This window comes from Haplochromis burtoni, unplaced genomic scaffold, assembly GCF_018398535.1.
Source record: "Haplochromis burtoni strain Fernald_Lab_line unplaced genomic scaffold, NCSU_Asbu1 Contig_9, whole genome shotgun sequence".
Classification (NCBI taxonomy): Eukaryota; Metazoa; Chordata; class Actinopteri; order Cichliformes; family Cichlidae; genus Haplochromis; species Haplochromis burtoni.
In genome coordinates, this window is record NW_024582370.1 from 841,586 (window position 1) to 856,690 (window position 15,105).

Below are 15,105 nucleotides of genomic sequence, written 5' to 3' on the forward strand. Positions count from 1 at the left end.
TACCACCTTTTTAAACGGTAACTGTAACGGAATACAGTTACTCATATTTTGTATTTTAAATACGTAACGTAATGTACATGTACATGTACATACTCCCCAACACTGTTAGTAGTGCAGCATAGTTATTGAGGCCAGCTAGGGTAAATAACTCATTAACTCTTTTAGGGATGTTGTAAAATCCCTGTCTTTAAAAGCTGACTGCGCAAATAGTCGCAGGCTTCTGCTGTCCAACCTTAGAAAATGTGCACAGTTCAGTGAAATTCATGGACTAATACTAATAAAACTTTGATGGTCTGTTGCAACAAGGAATTCATGTCTGTTACTTTTCAGTCGATGAAAAGAAGGGAAATACGGCAGCGTAAAACTAAACACCAAACACACAGGTCCCATCGACCACGCCCTGCATTCATCAGGCCCCTCCAGGCTCCTGTATCACAACAGTCTCTTTGATATTTCTGTTCTTTCCTGGTTTATCCATATTTGTTTTCCCGTTTTATGGTTTTCCCTTCTCAGCCTCTATCTGGTTGTACGTAATTTTTCTTTTTCACAGCTTCTCTCTGACCTGAACCATATCATTGTCAGAGCCCCTGGCACTGAGCAGAAAGACATCCTACCCATCTCCTGACAGACCTAGAGAGGAAAAATGAGGGAACTGAAGGATTGTGTGTCAGTGTTATTTCTTTTTCTTCCTCTTGGGAAAATGAAATTCCTTTAGTTTCAGAAGAAAAGCTGGTGCTATTTTAGTGTTAATGAGAAATCTATATTGGTTGCAAATGGGGCCTAGAAGAAAAAACACAGGTGAAAATTTGAGAAGGGTCTCTCTCTGCTCAAGAATTTTGACCCCCTACTGTTGAGTTCAGGCCCAAGTGGGCATTTCCCCAAAGGTGGCAAAGCTCTTTTTGAGCTTTTTGTAAGTTGTGTATGCGTGAAGGTTTTTGTAACTGTCAAAACTGCCTGAGCCGTGGTTATCGAGACTCCGTCTAAAGGGGGAGACTCCAGACAGCAAGCTATTGAACTACGCCCCACTCTGGGGTTGGTTAGGTGTGAAAAATGCTTAGGAGGGGTGACTATGGCTGCTATGGTGGAGCGGCGGTCAACAGTGCCTCCATATAAGAGTTCAAACCTTAGGTTTACATGATTTAAACTATTTAAAGTATACCTATTATGCTTTCATACAATTTAAAAGTCCAATAACGAGGCACGCAGCTGTTGTTTTTCTTCTTCATCATAGGTAAGCCTTATTGAGATTCTTTTTTTACTCTTGGACTCATATATCATAGAGAGGGGAAGCCCTTAAAATGGTCATCAGCTGTAACAGTGAGTACATCAGTGCTATCTCCTGTGTTATCCAACTTGGAAAATTTGCCCATTGTTAGATTTGTTTGTCTTTCCTAAAGAAGTCAGCATGAGTTTATTTGTTCATACTTTCACCTGCTGATATGGATCCAGCATTTGTTTGTGCGTAGCAAATCCTTGAAGGGTTTTTCTTAACAGAACCCAATGCAAAGCTCGGCTGATGGTAAAAGACCTTTCTGTTCCATGAAGGGAAATATAAACTTTGCAATGTAAGCCGTGAAATGATTCTTTTGTGTTGCTGTTTGGACCAAACCACTTGTGTGTCTGGTTTTGATAAAGACAGCGGGCCTAATGTAGGTGAGCTACCTCAAGACTGGAAGCACTTTGGTGAGTGGAGATCGCAGAAAGTGAAGAAAGTGAATGGTGTAAAGGCATAACTGCTGGTAACACAACATGGATGATAAACTTTTCTCATCTTTCAGGTGAACAACTGAAGTGACTACCAATGAGAGTGAACAATCCGGCTGATTTATGTATGAACTGGTATTAAATATATTACGGTCACCTAGGCAACCAGAGCCTGAAACATCCACAGGTGACTTCAAAGTGATGCGGAACGAGCAAATCCCTTACAGCATCTACACAGCTTTGCTATAAAACCCAAATTCTCTGCCAATGTGCTTGTTTGTGTCAATCAGGAGCTGAACCCAAGCGTTTAGCAGCCAAACTTGGCACACAGATGCATCCTTGGCTCTTGAGGTTTCTTATTTCTACCAGATGTTATGCTGCCACCAAACAACCTCATGGTATCATAACATCTGATAAAGATAAGCCACTGACTAGGCAACCACCTAGTCAAAAGGAGGCAACATTTCTCTCCTCTTGTATACTTATTAAAGGGGACATACATATATAGACATTGTTTTATAAAGCTTTATAAAGCTTAAAGACTAAAATCCACCATTATTTCCAACAATAAGGTGGTAATAATCATAGGCTTAAACGAAGCTTATACTAGGCTTAATAACAATAATAAAAAGCTTAATGAGATGGAAATGGGTGGAGATGGACAATCTGCATGCAGTGACAGAAAAGTGGATGTTGTCAAACCTCCTCTATTATGAATAACCTGCCCCACCTTCTGTTGTTGGCTAGAGAAGCACATTTAGCCTCCGACTAACACTGTCGCGTGTTGCTTGACAGAACGTCAAAAAAGTTATTTCATCCTCCATCTGGCTTTATGAATATTCTTTCCCCTATTTTTTCTATTTTAATTTCTTAATTTTTATTCACTTGCCACAAAAGAAAAACAAAATAAAACAACAAAACAAAACAAAACTAAAGAAAACCAAAAAAAACCAAAAAACCCCAAAACAAAACAAAACAAAACAAAACAAAACAAAACAAAACAAAACAAAACAAAACAAAACAAAACAAAACAAAACAAAACAAAACAAAACAAAACAAACAGAAAAAACACAAAAGAAAACATGAGTACATTTCTTTCTGATATGCTACAACATCAAACTAGTGCAGCGAACCCACAATAAATCCATGTATAAACCCAAATTTCTCACCGTTTTCATCCAAGCACTTAATGACAAGCTGATCAACAGCTATGCTCCCAGTAATACCGGAAGAAAGCGGTCGGGCAGGTTTCTCCACGCTCAAAGATACCGTTGAGTTACAGACATGTGTACGCCCACACAGGTAGGCGTAAACATCTTCATTCATGTCAGTTGTTGCAAGAATGATGTAATATACTTCTGACTTTGCCATACTGTTGTTAAGCATTTATTAGTCATCCACATAACACACCAGAACACGTTTGCCAGAGCAATGATTGTTGATGCTATTTTAATGGATTTTCACAAGATTACAATGATGATTTGTTTAAACAGCTGATTACTGTTTAATTACTGTTGGAATCTGTTCGGCTGTAAACTGATGTTAGGAAGTGGTTTGGCTCTCTGTGGTTGATTGGATTTATTTTATTTTATTTTTTACATAGTGTAACATTCACTAGTGGACACTTAGAAATGTCTGTGACTCTTCTATCCCAGGGCCAGAAAAATGGTGTTTAGTTACATTTAAACAGTCTCACGGTGTCTCTTGGTATCTTTTTCACTTGGCCACAGAAACACTGGTAACAAACAAGCAATATCACTGAAAAGATTACAATCCTTGTTAATTAAGTATTTGAACTTTAACATTAACAGCTCCATGAGTGAAGTCACTGAGATTTTTCATGTCTGTTTTGAATATTGTTGTATTGATTTGTTATAAATAAGGCAGTGGCACTTGTAACATTTACTCAGATAAATTGCTGGTGTATGTAACTGTGTCAAACTTAACGGAAAAGGTAATAATAGATGTTATAATTGTGTGATTACTCTTTAAAAAGACGTCAACATTTAAAGTATCTCACTACATTACACTGCAGTATTTTATTTATAAATAAATCAACACTTTTCAATTAGCATAATATTGCATTTTAATGAAAAAAATAGAAGAATACTTAGTTTTGTGTTGTTGTGATTTGTGACCTGCTCTTTTCATAACTAATGAAAATTTTCTTTAATTTGCCTTTTCAAAGAACATATAATAATTTTATTCTGATCACATAATTTATGTTTTAACTTTTGCACTATTGCAAAAAATGATGAGCTACACATCAAACTTGAAAAGATGTCATCTGAGCAAAATGTTCCCGGTGGATGCATAAACAATCATCTATCGTCTAACTATAATGAGATCCATCATTATCCTAATGCAAACGATCTCTGACATCAATTTTTATACCTGCTTTTTTTATACTTAAACAGACTGAGCAATGAGGACATTTCCCAGCAGCATTTTGATCGATTTCTTGATGACTAGTGGAAATCTACACAAAATAATCAGCCACTGACACTTTCTGTCCCAGTCATCCATATGTCAAAGAGATGGATGGCTTAATTTCACCTGCACCTTTGTTAGCAATGTGTACCCAATGTTATATTGCCTGCGTGTTGTCCTGTGAGGCAACTGAATGGATGTTCCTCGATGCATTGTTGCGTTAGAGGACCCGTCCTCCTACACCCTCATCATGGCCTTGTGCTGACGCATCCAGAAGCCTCTTCACTCATTGACTCTTCTGTCCCCTTCCTCCCACGGCTCCGCTATGCAGAATCCTGCCATTGTCCCCCCAAGGACAGTCTGCATAGAACACAGGCCCGCAAACAACCAGGCTCAAACTAATGCATACTGTGCACCATACACACAATGTACTGATGGATGCAGAGTGACAGCAAAGCATACCTGAACATACAGAAAAAACTCCAAAATGTCCATCCTTTTGCATGAAAATATTATGATGTTTTTCCTGAACTGAATAGTTTTCCAGTTTTTCCCACAGTTTGCCCTCCAACCCTAATCTGCTCTCAATGGAAAGCAAGCACTTCATTAAACCCCAAGTCCCCGTGTGTGTTTATGTGTGCCTGTGTCTGTTACTGTGGTTCTGGATACTGGATAAGTAAGTGTATTAACCTTTAGCCTCTCTCACCATTGTTTTTGCAACATGGCTCACTGCTACTGAAACCCATTCCCAGAGATTTTGGCAAAATTACGTTACCAACATCTTGTGTTAATTTCACTTCTGGGTCTTTGCCAAAGTCAAAGGATGAGAGCCATCATCCCACTGTAGAGACACTGCTGCTCACGTCTTGTCACAGGACTCTTGCACTTTTTTAATGCTGTTAGCATTCATTTCTGAGAATTGATTTAATGGATTTACCAATCAAGGAAAACAAATATATATAAATTGATGTTCCAGATTAATTTTTAAAATGTGTAAATATAGTGTAAATAAAACACAAACATACTAACTAATTTCAGATATGACTGCATTGTCCATATTAGAAAATGAGCTATTTTTTGAATATGATATTTCTGTGACTATGTCTCTATAAACGTCTATACTGACTGCATGTCCCACGAACACAGAGGGCATCATGTCCTGTAAACGAGCTGCTATATCTGGGTCTCTTGCTTCACAGCTCACAAAGCATAAATATGTTTCTCTCTGCCTCAAAACACACTGTGGTTCTAAATCCTTTCCGTATGCATGTATATCACACACTTGAGCTGGCAATAGAAATGGCAGAGCAGACTTAAGATACAGTGTGCAGTGTGCTGACATAGGAGATGTTATCAAAAGAAAAAAAAGAACCAGCTATGAACAGGAAATCACTTGGCTCCGGTTCACTCAGATATCAAAGTCTGTTTCGTGGTAACTTTCCACCAATTTTTCCACTTTAATACCCAAAATAGCACAAAGAAACTTAAACATTCTCTTTGACAGAATCCAGTTTTCACCACTTTCTGCTAAGAAAACTGTTCCCATCATCCCATCATCGACACACACACACTCCTTTTTTTTTTAAAGCATTTCCAGGAAATATAGTCTGGAATATCTTTTACCACACTGCCCTGGACCTGGATACGGAGGGTTGACGTAGCATGTTTTTTTTTAATGACTGGAATTTCCAGAGGTCCAGAAGTGCAGGGTTAACGTGCAAACTCCTCATTGACGTCGGGGTTTGAACTCAGGAGTCCTTTGCCCTGATGCAACGGTTGCAACCACTGAACCACTTTGTCGCCCTTTCAAATGAATTCCATAGATATGACACACAAGACCAAAAAATCCTCCCGGCATCCACCGGGAGTCAAACCAGCCGTGACTCACATCCTAGTCCAGCGCTCATCAGAAGGCATTCTCTGATTTCTACACGTCACACTTCTTTTTTCTCAGAATTACTCAAAGAACTTTAGTCATTCACTTTCACTCCATAACCGTTGTCATCAACACTACAAAACCTAGAGGTGAGCAAGCTCGAGCAGGTATTCAGAATGCAAACGGCACTTGACATCATCATCCCATCCCATTTTCTATTCAGTGTCATAAATCAATGCTTGGCCTTACTTAATCCATTCATCAAAAATATAGAAATTTTTACATTTGGTTTGAGTAAATCATAATTAATTCATTAAGCAATTAAATCCACAAACTCAAAACTTTTATTTGCCATAAAGTAAAGACGAATGATGAAGTATGAAGAGTGGAAAGAAATTAGGCAGAAAACATCACAAAACCTGCTTGAGATAAGTTTCAGTAGCTAAAGGTTAGTTGGCATAATGCAGAAACAACCTTTCCTTATGGAGAACACATTTATTCCCAGATTAGTTGGCGAGTGGTTCCTGAAGGTTGCTGTCTGACACTGGGTGAAACCAGTCGCACCAAAAACCTCCTTGTGATTGCTTTGCTCACTAGCAGATTGCTGCATGTTATTTGCATGGGTGTCACAGATCCGTCTGGCCAACCACTGAGCAGCAGTGAAACTTGAGAAAGTGGAAACTGGAAATGGAGTCTGTTCACCTTCAAAGTTGTGCCTTTCTACTTTTACTTTGAAGGTGAATATTCTCTGTTTCTGCTTTGTGTCACACTGTTCACAGTTTCACTAATGCTTGATGAGTAGTTAGCAATTCACTTTTAAATTCTAGCATATGTTCAACCCACAGGATAAGGAAACAAGCAGAAAACAAACAAACAAACAAAAAATTCCTTATTTACTTGAGCCCTGTTTTCCAGCAGTCCTGCAGCTTATATGTCTACATAGGACTTCCCTGCATGGGTCACAAAGCATTTGATTTTGCTTCTCTGTGTCTGTTAGCAGGATTAAACTCCTAATTTTAATATAAATTTATGTAAAATATTTACCAGGGATCCGGTTTCACCCATATGAGAACTGACTTCAGGGGTTGGATGTAGGATTTTTTCCCCATCGAACATTTTGTGTCATATCAAATAAAAATACATATAAAACTGAAATACGAAAAAATGTGAGACAAGCTGTCGATGCTTTTAAGAATCTAATGTGGATCCAGATATCCTGGATTCAGGGACAAAGTGTGCATCGTGTGGAAGGAATTTCAGCCTTGGCTGATGTAAACAGTCTTGGAAAGATCTTGTTATTGAAGCACATGGTTATGGTCTTCCTGTCGCCAATCACAGATGTAAATGCAATGTTTGTATATGGAAATGGCTAGATCATGGTTCAGGGATTCGTGCTGAAACACTGAGGTGTCAAAGTGAATTTAAGACTTCACATAACAAGAGTAAAGGGGTGAAAACTATAGGATGAGAGGAAACATTGGGCGGGGGGAATGAGGGGCAGAGTGGGTTGCAAGTAGACAAAGAACGCTGCTCGTCTTTCAAAAGTCCCACACAGGAAGCTTTTAAAAGGTTAAACATGTACATAACTGCACACCTTCAGACACCGAATACACAGGGATTCATTCATACGCGCGCAAAACACAACACCTGTCTAGTGAGAAAATGTGTTTCCTTTTGTTAAAGTTAAAAATAGTATAAGTTTAAGTGCCGTGTGTACGCCGAGACACTTCATTTTTACTGGGTTTTTCTGAGAAAAAATACCAAACCTCTCTTTCATATTGATGGGGGTCCATTGTATGATGCGGGCTTTGTGATAAGATTGCATCCCAATATTTAACTCTGCAGTGATAACATGTTACATAAAGATGTTGCAAGGAAGGAAAACAGATTAAGAAATCTGCTCATATCCAACAAATATAACTAACTTGTGACGTCCTTATGAGGCTAACGTGATCCCCTGGTGATTCTAATATTAACTAAACTGTACAGTTTGGGTATGTAAAATGTATTTACACACGCAATGTTTGTTTTGTTTTTTCAATGTGCTTTACAAGAGCAGGTAAAAGATGAAACCCATGTAAGAACCTGAGTAGGATTGCTTTACATAGCTGGAATGCACAGGAGAGAGAGTGAAAACCAGCGGTGTACCTAGATTATACTTCTCAGGAAAAGCTTGATTAACTACCCCCACAAAAATTTAGACGCAACCATCATACCTCTAACATTCAATACAGTGCTGGTCTATGGGAGAGACACACCCTCTATAAACTCAGCGGGCTCGCATCGAAGCTTGCTAACTGTGAAGGTGCTGTTTTCCCATGTGTACAGACAGCAGCAGAACTGGAAAAGCTTCATATGTGTCAAGACATCGTTCCAGGCCAAAGCATTCAACATGACATGCAGTAAGGGCTTTCGGTAACCACAAAGGTGTTAGCTGAGAAAGTATTTTATGATGTTAGAACTTCAATAAAAACAGCAGTGATTTGTCAATCACAAGGGCTGCTCTAAACAACACCCCACTCTGTGAAACTGTGAAACCCACTGATCATAAACTCACTTCTGATGACAATGAACTCATCAAGAAAGTATTACTGAGTTCATAGATCAAAGAAGTAGACGGGTTATTTTCCCATAGAGATGTAGTCAATCAGACATCTATTGAGGTTTTGCAAACATTTGAATATGTGCTAACCACGTGACATTAACTCATTGGACATTTTGGACTTGTGACAATGTAGGATAAGTGAAAAAGTCCCCAGTAGGCTTAGATACTGGTCAGTGGCCATCTGGCAACCACCCATCGTGAGGGAAAATGAGTGGTTGTTGGAGGCTGATTGCAGTCCCTGGGAAAATAATTACTAAAGCCCCAGTCACACAGGCCCAGAGACCGGTCACTGACCCCCATTTTCTTCTAGAGAAAATTTTATCTTCTTCAGCTATTTAGCAAAAGCCTCTTTGTTATTGCTACAGTCACCCACAGTTTGCATGAAAATGAAGAACTTAACTCCAAATACAACTTATCTAAGAAACTCTGCGCTGAAACACAGCTTCAGACTAAAAGTTGTGGCTTTTGAAACATGTTGTCTTCAGCTCTGAGGTCCAAGTTTAAAGGTGAGCCTTCTCCATCTCCAGCGTGCTTTGGCCTTTCTCAACTTATACTTCCATTTTTGAGTAGTTAAGTGTTTTCAGACAAACACGATAAACTACAGGCCACTGTGGGAATCTGCTAACAACCAAAGCAGTCACCAAGTAGTCATTGTTGCAGCACCTTCTTTGAAACTGATTTCACCTAACATGTGAGCACTATCAAGGAACATATAGTTTGTCAGTTTTCCCTAGCAACATCTTGCATCACGTTTAAATTTTGCAGACAAATCTCAAGCAGTAAGATGTCATGTGACGTCATATTAGAAACAACTGATAAAGTTAGCCCCTCCTGGTCAATAAAAGCAGTGCAGGTTTAACATACGTCTAGGATGATGACATATAGATGTAAAGGTGAGCAGTGGTTTGTTGCATTAACTGATGAGACTTTGCAGCCTTTGAACCAGAGCTACATATGAAGACCAAGAAAGGCTTTCAGCACTCGCTCAAAACAAGAAAAAATGTTTGTTCATTCTTAAGGTTTATGAGCTTTTAGGGTCATTCCTTTGTCCTTAGCTGTTCTTCATGTACTTAGGCAAATAAAAGATCATGTCAATATGAGTCGGCGCAGGGAGCAGAAAGCTAAATACCACAATATCACACAGCATTTAATACAGAGGAATTTACACCAAGGGTCAGAGATGAACTGTGGCATGTACACAAAGATATATGCTACTTAGAGGGCCACACCAGATCGAATGTACTGACGTTTGTGTGAGTCTTCGAGACCATTTTTGTCGTGTGTTTAGATCTGACTAAAGCAAAGAGTTTACTGGAAAGGCCCTGGATGTAGTGAATTACTGATATAAACAACAGCATCAGTGTTATTGAGAATTTACTTCCACGTGATGCTTCTGCTTTAGAAACATGTACTTCAAATATCTCTTAAATGTTTCAGAGTAATGAGCAGAATAAAGTTTAGGGTCGTAACCTGAGAAATCAGTACACAAACCCCTCAGAATCAGCTGTTTTGTTTGAACAAAAGCTTTAGCATATCCACCAAAGCTCAGGACTCCTCTTACTCATATCAATCAATCAATCAATAAAAAGCATTTTCTTGATAAGAGTGTATCTTTGTAGTTACTTTCCTTAATTTCCTTGGGGTAACACGCTGATAGAAAGGCTTGACATATCACCCATTTTATAGTATTGATCACAATATGAATGCACTTCATTAGGTGCCTATTTCACCGTGAAAGGTAAATATCTAATCAGCCAGTCACGTGGCAGCAACTCTTTTGCATTTAGGCATGCAGACATAATGGAGAAGAAAGGTGGTATAAGTGACTTTGAGTGTGGCACGGTTCTTGGCACCAGATTTGTTGGTCTGAGTATTTCAGAAATTGCTGATCTACTGGGATTTTCCCACACAATCATCTAGGGTTTATAGAAAATAGAATGATAGTTCCCTGGGCGAAATGCTTTGTTGATGCAAGAAGTCAGCAAAGAATTTGGCAGACTGCTTTGAGCTAAAATGAAAGCAACAGTAACTCAAATAGTGACTCGTTACAACTGAGATATGTAACAGAACATCTATAAAAGCCTTAAAGCAGACACAGCAGCAGAAGAGCTCACCTGGTGTCACTCCTGTCCACTACAATTAGAAAGAGCTTCCCACAGTTTGACAATAGAAGATCTGAAAAACGTTGTCTGGTCTGATGAGTATGAATTTGTTGTAAACAACATGAAAGCATGGATCCATCCTACTTTTTATTAACAGTTCAGGATGCTTCTGTTGTAATGATGTGTGATATGTTCTTGGCACACTTTGGGCCTCTTAGAGCCAACTGAGCATCAACACCACAGTCTACCAGAGTATTGTTGGTGACCATATTCATCCCTTTATGACCACAGTGTACCTGTCTTTTGACAAGTGCTTCCAGCAGGACAATGTGCCGTACCAAAAAGCTCAAATCATCTCAAACTAGTTTCTTGAACATGACAGTGAGTTCACTAATGTTCTCCACAGTCACCAGATCTCAATCCAGAGGACCTTTGGGATGGGATGGACCAGGAGATTCTGGTCAGCTGACATATCTGCACCAACTGTGTGATGCTATGCTGTCAATATGGACCTTGAGGAATGTTTCCAGTACTTTGCCTAATGTCTGCCAGAAAGAATTAAGGTCGTTCTGAAGTCCACAAATACACAATGTCATTTTTATCTATTTTGTAGAGCTTCACGTTGAAGTGGGCAGATATTCAGTTACTTTAAAACATCAGGTTTATATGCAAATACTGGGTGTCTGCATGAATATCCCAAACTGAATCAATGGGAAGGTGAGAAAATGCATTTAAATTTGACACGGGCACTTGCATGATTTCAAAAAGCAAGGTCACTAATACACAACAGGCACCCAGGATCAGCTTGGCTGATGGTGCACAAATACTCCTATTGTCCTTTAAACTCGTCACCCCCTCTGTGTGTGGTGGCTTGCTGCTGCTGTCTGACAGACAGCAGGGCTGGTACTGGCTTGCAGAGCTTAGTTATAGTTATAAACATCCCAGAATACGGGGCACATCTGCTGCCACACAGTAGCCACTATCTGCAATTTTAAGCTAGCATCTGCTGAAGCAATTAGGGTGTCCAGAATGAGAAGAAGTGGAGCAGGAAAAGAAATAGTAAGGAGTAAGTAAGAGAGGGATGGGGAAGGCTTTTCACAAAGGGACACAGGAATCTCCAAACCATAAAACATCAGCTGCTGAAAATGTAGCGTGTATTGGATCAGACTGAAGGCAGATGTAATTTGTCTGGTGCTGTGGAGCATCATGACAGAAGTTTTGTAGAGTTCAGGGTCTTTTCCTTCACAACTCCACAGCTGGCTTTGACAGAAGTTAAAGCTTGGAGAAAATCTTGGATCGTAAAGGCTTGAACACAAATCGTGACGCAGCCAAAACTGTTGCTGATGAATTAATTAGTTGAATTAATAAACCACATCGAGTGGCCTTGAAGCCAAAAACAATCTAAAACATTCTTATTATTGCAGCCATTGTACCAGTCAAGCAAAACAGAAAGGTTCTCGTGCTCCTGTTTGAAGATATTAACGACTTAGACTGCTGTGGTTCTTACGGGCTCCGACCCTCCATCTCTGCCACTGAATTAATATGATGAGCAATTTTCAGTCTATTAATTTCTCATATAATTGGACCTTGCATTGAATAAAATATAGTGGAATGGTTCCTGATTACATTTTTCTACTTTGCTTACCAAATTGCATTTCATAAAATTGATGGTTCACTGAACTTTTTTTTGTAAGCAATCCAATAATTTGCTGGTTAACAATATCAGGCTGGACTCTAAAGCTGCCTCTTTTAGGTTATGCACACCACTTTATGTTTTAGAAGCACTGTCCTGTTCTCTCATGTTCCTCCTGCAGTCTAAAGACATGCGTGTTATTAAACAGATTAAGTTATGATTCTAGGTGTAGCTGTGCATGTGAGCATTAAAGGTTTTTTTCTAGCTTTTAATGGCTAAACTGTGATGGGTTGATGACCTGTCCTGTACTCCACCTCATACCCAGTGACTTGGGATTAAGCTTCAGTCCTACCACAACCCTTGTTAACCACATTATTAAGAAAACTGATGGTGGAAGTTAATTGCTGAGAATGTAACACATTGTAGGTTTGACAGGGCAAGAAGAAGTGGCAATCTGCAAGTGATATAGGGCAGCGGTCTCCAACCTTTTTTGCACCACGGACCAGTTTATGCCCGACAATATTTTCACGGACCGGCCTTTAAGGTGTCGCGGATAAATACAACAAAATCAAACTAGTACCGGTACCGAAAAAAGAAGATTTATTCATAACACACGTGAAAAGACCCAGGAAAACCGAGTTAACGATAAAACGATAACAAAATAACGCTGAAAACCGATAAAAACCCTGAAAACCAGACATTTCACACCTGAGCCTCAACTCTCGCGGCCCGGTACCAAACGTCTCACGGACCGGTACCGGTCCGAGGCCCGGGGGTTGGGGACCGCTGATATAGGGTACATAAACCAGGTCATCCAAACCTAATTAGAATGGTCAAATTATTAACATAAAAAGTTTAGCAAAACATTGTCTAGAGACTGCCTACTTAGTTTAACATATTTGACAATTTCCCTGTGTAATGATACACAAATCCTGGAATATTGTCTGCGATCTCTCTGTTTGGCTTGTTTGCAAAATCTCTGATCATCTGGCCACTTGCCTTTTTTGGCCTGCCGGACTTCATTGTTGCAACATCTGAACATGTTCCCAGATTTCATCAGTTACCACAGTGAGTTAGAAAACAATTAAATAAGAGCTAAGAAGTAATAATTGGAAATCAGCCTTTAAACACCAGCTGTGCTCAAGTGTGATGTTTTCAGGACATAACAATTTCTAAATACTAATCTTTGAAGAAAATGTTGAAACGTTGTCCCCTGAGCCATCACTCAAAATCCAAACTGCTGCTCAAATCTCTGAAATGATGGCTTTGGGATCATGTTTGCACTTCCAGCCAAAAGTTAAACAGCATCCAAAAAGCAAGAAACCGAGAAATGGAAATGGAGTTTTAATTTTCTAGTGAGACACCTCCTCATGTAAACAAAGCCAAATGATAACAAAACGTTTTGGGGTTTTTTTCCTGCTCCTTTCTTTCCAATTCTTTATGAAAAAACCTGTTTTGAGTTTCATAGTTCTTGATACCTCATTTGACATGAGGATAGGTCCGGACAGATGTTCCCTTTAAGCGCACATCTGTCTGCTTTTCATTTGAGCTCTTTAATGTGACTCTCTTGGGTGCAAAAGGCACGGTCAAACACTCGCAATGTTTCTGTGCGCTACATACTATTGAGGGCGGGGTGGCAGAGAAAACCACGGTGAAACGAGTGACACAAGAAATGGAAAAGATGAAGGATTGTGAGTGAGATATCCTTCAGCAATTATCCCGGCTTTGTGGTTTGGGATCATGTCTGATTTGAATATATTTTAGATATAACTATCGTCCAAGCAGAAGCTCAGTTGGATTGACTGGTGGAATATTTCACACAGCCTGTGTAACTCTGCAGACAATACTGATTAACTCCCAAGTCATTCCCATTACAGTATTCCACAAGACAGTTCTCACCCCATTGAATCCCATGAAGAGCAAAGGAAGCATCAGCGGAATGGAATGAAGCAACTAATTGATCCTAAATGACTGGAAATGATGAGGAACCCAGACTCACTCTGACCCACAGCTGACATTTTGGGTATGAATTCCCAAAATTGAGTAGTTATGTTTTTCGGAAGCCAGCTACAACTTATATATTATATTAATTATATTATATATATTAAAAATAATAATAATAATAAAATTAATTCTCATTTCATTGTGTCTACGTATGTGTGATTATGGGAAAGTGTGGATATGAGAAGGAGCACGTGTGTGTGCAGTGCTGTTCTTGGGTGGTTAGAGCTTGGCAAACACAGCCTGCCTCTGTGCCAGACACTTCTCTAATCAACGCAGGTCACTGGAGCAAGATGGCTGCTCTCTAAGCCGCCTTAACTGGTAAAAGATGTGGTGGCTTCACCCTCGATTCAGCACGGGATTCCAACATTTCACTCAAACATGGGGGCTGTTTCATAATCATTTCATTATGGACCCCAAAGAGATTTCAATATCCTGTGTCTATGCGATGAAGGTGGAGCTGCTTACCGTGTTACACAAAATGTTTCAGTAAGCATTTCCAGCCTGTGTTTATGGCCAAGCTTAACTTTCACTGTAATTGGTGCCGTGTTTTTCCATTGATTTTCCCATAGAAAACATGCTCGACTGTGTGATATGTTTTTATCTATGCACTCTCACTTTATCCCACAGAGTTCATAGAGCAGGATGGAGAGCCTAGCTCCCCCCCCCAGAAGCACCGGCTTCCTTTTCAAAAAGTATTCGTGTCAAATTCTGAGGAGCTGCATTTGGAAACTAGGTAAGAGACAGCATGGGT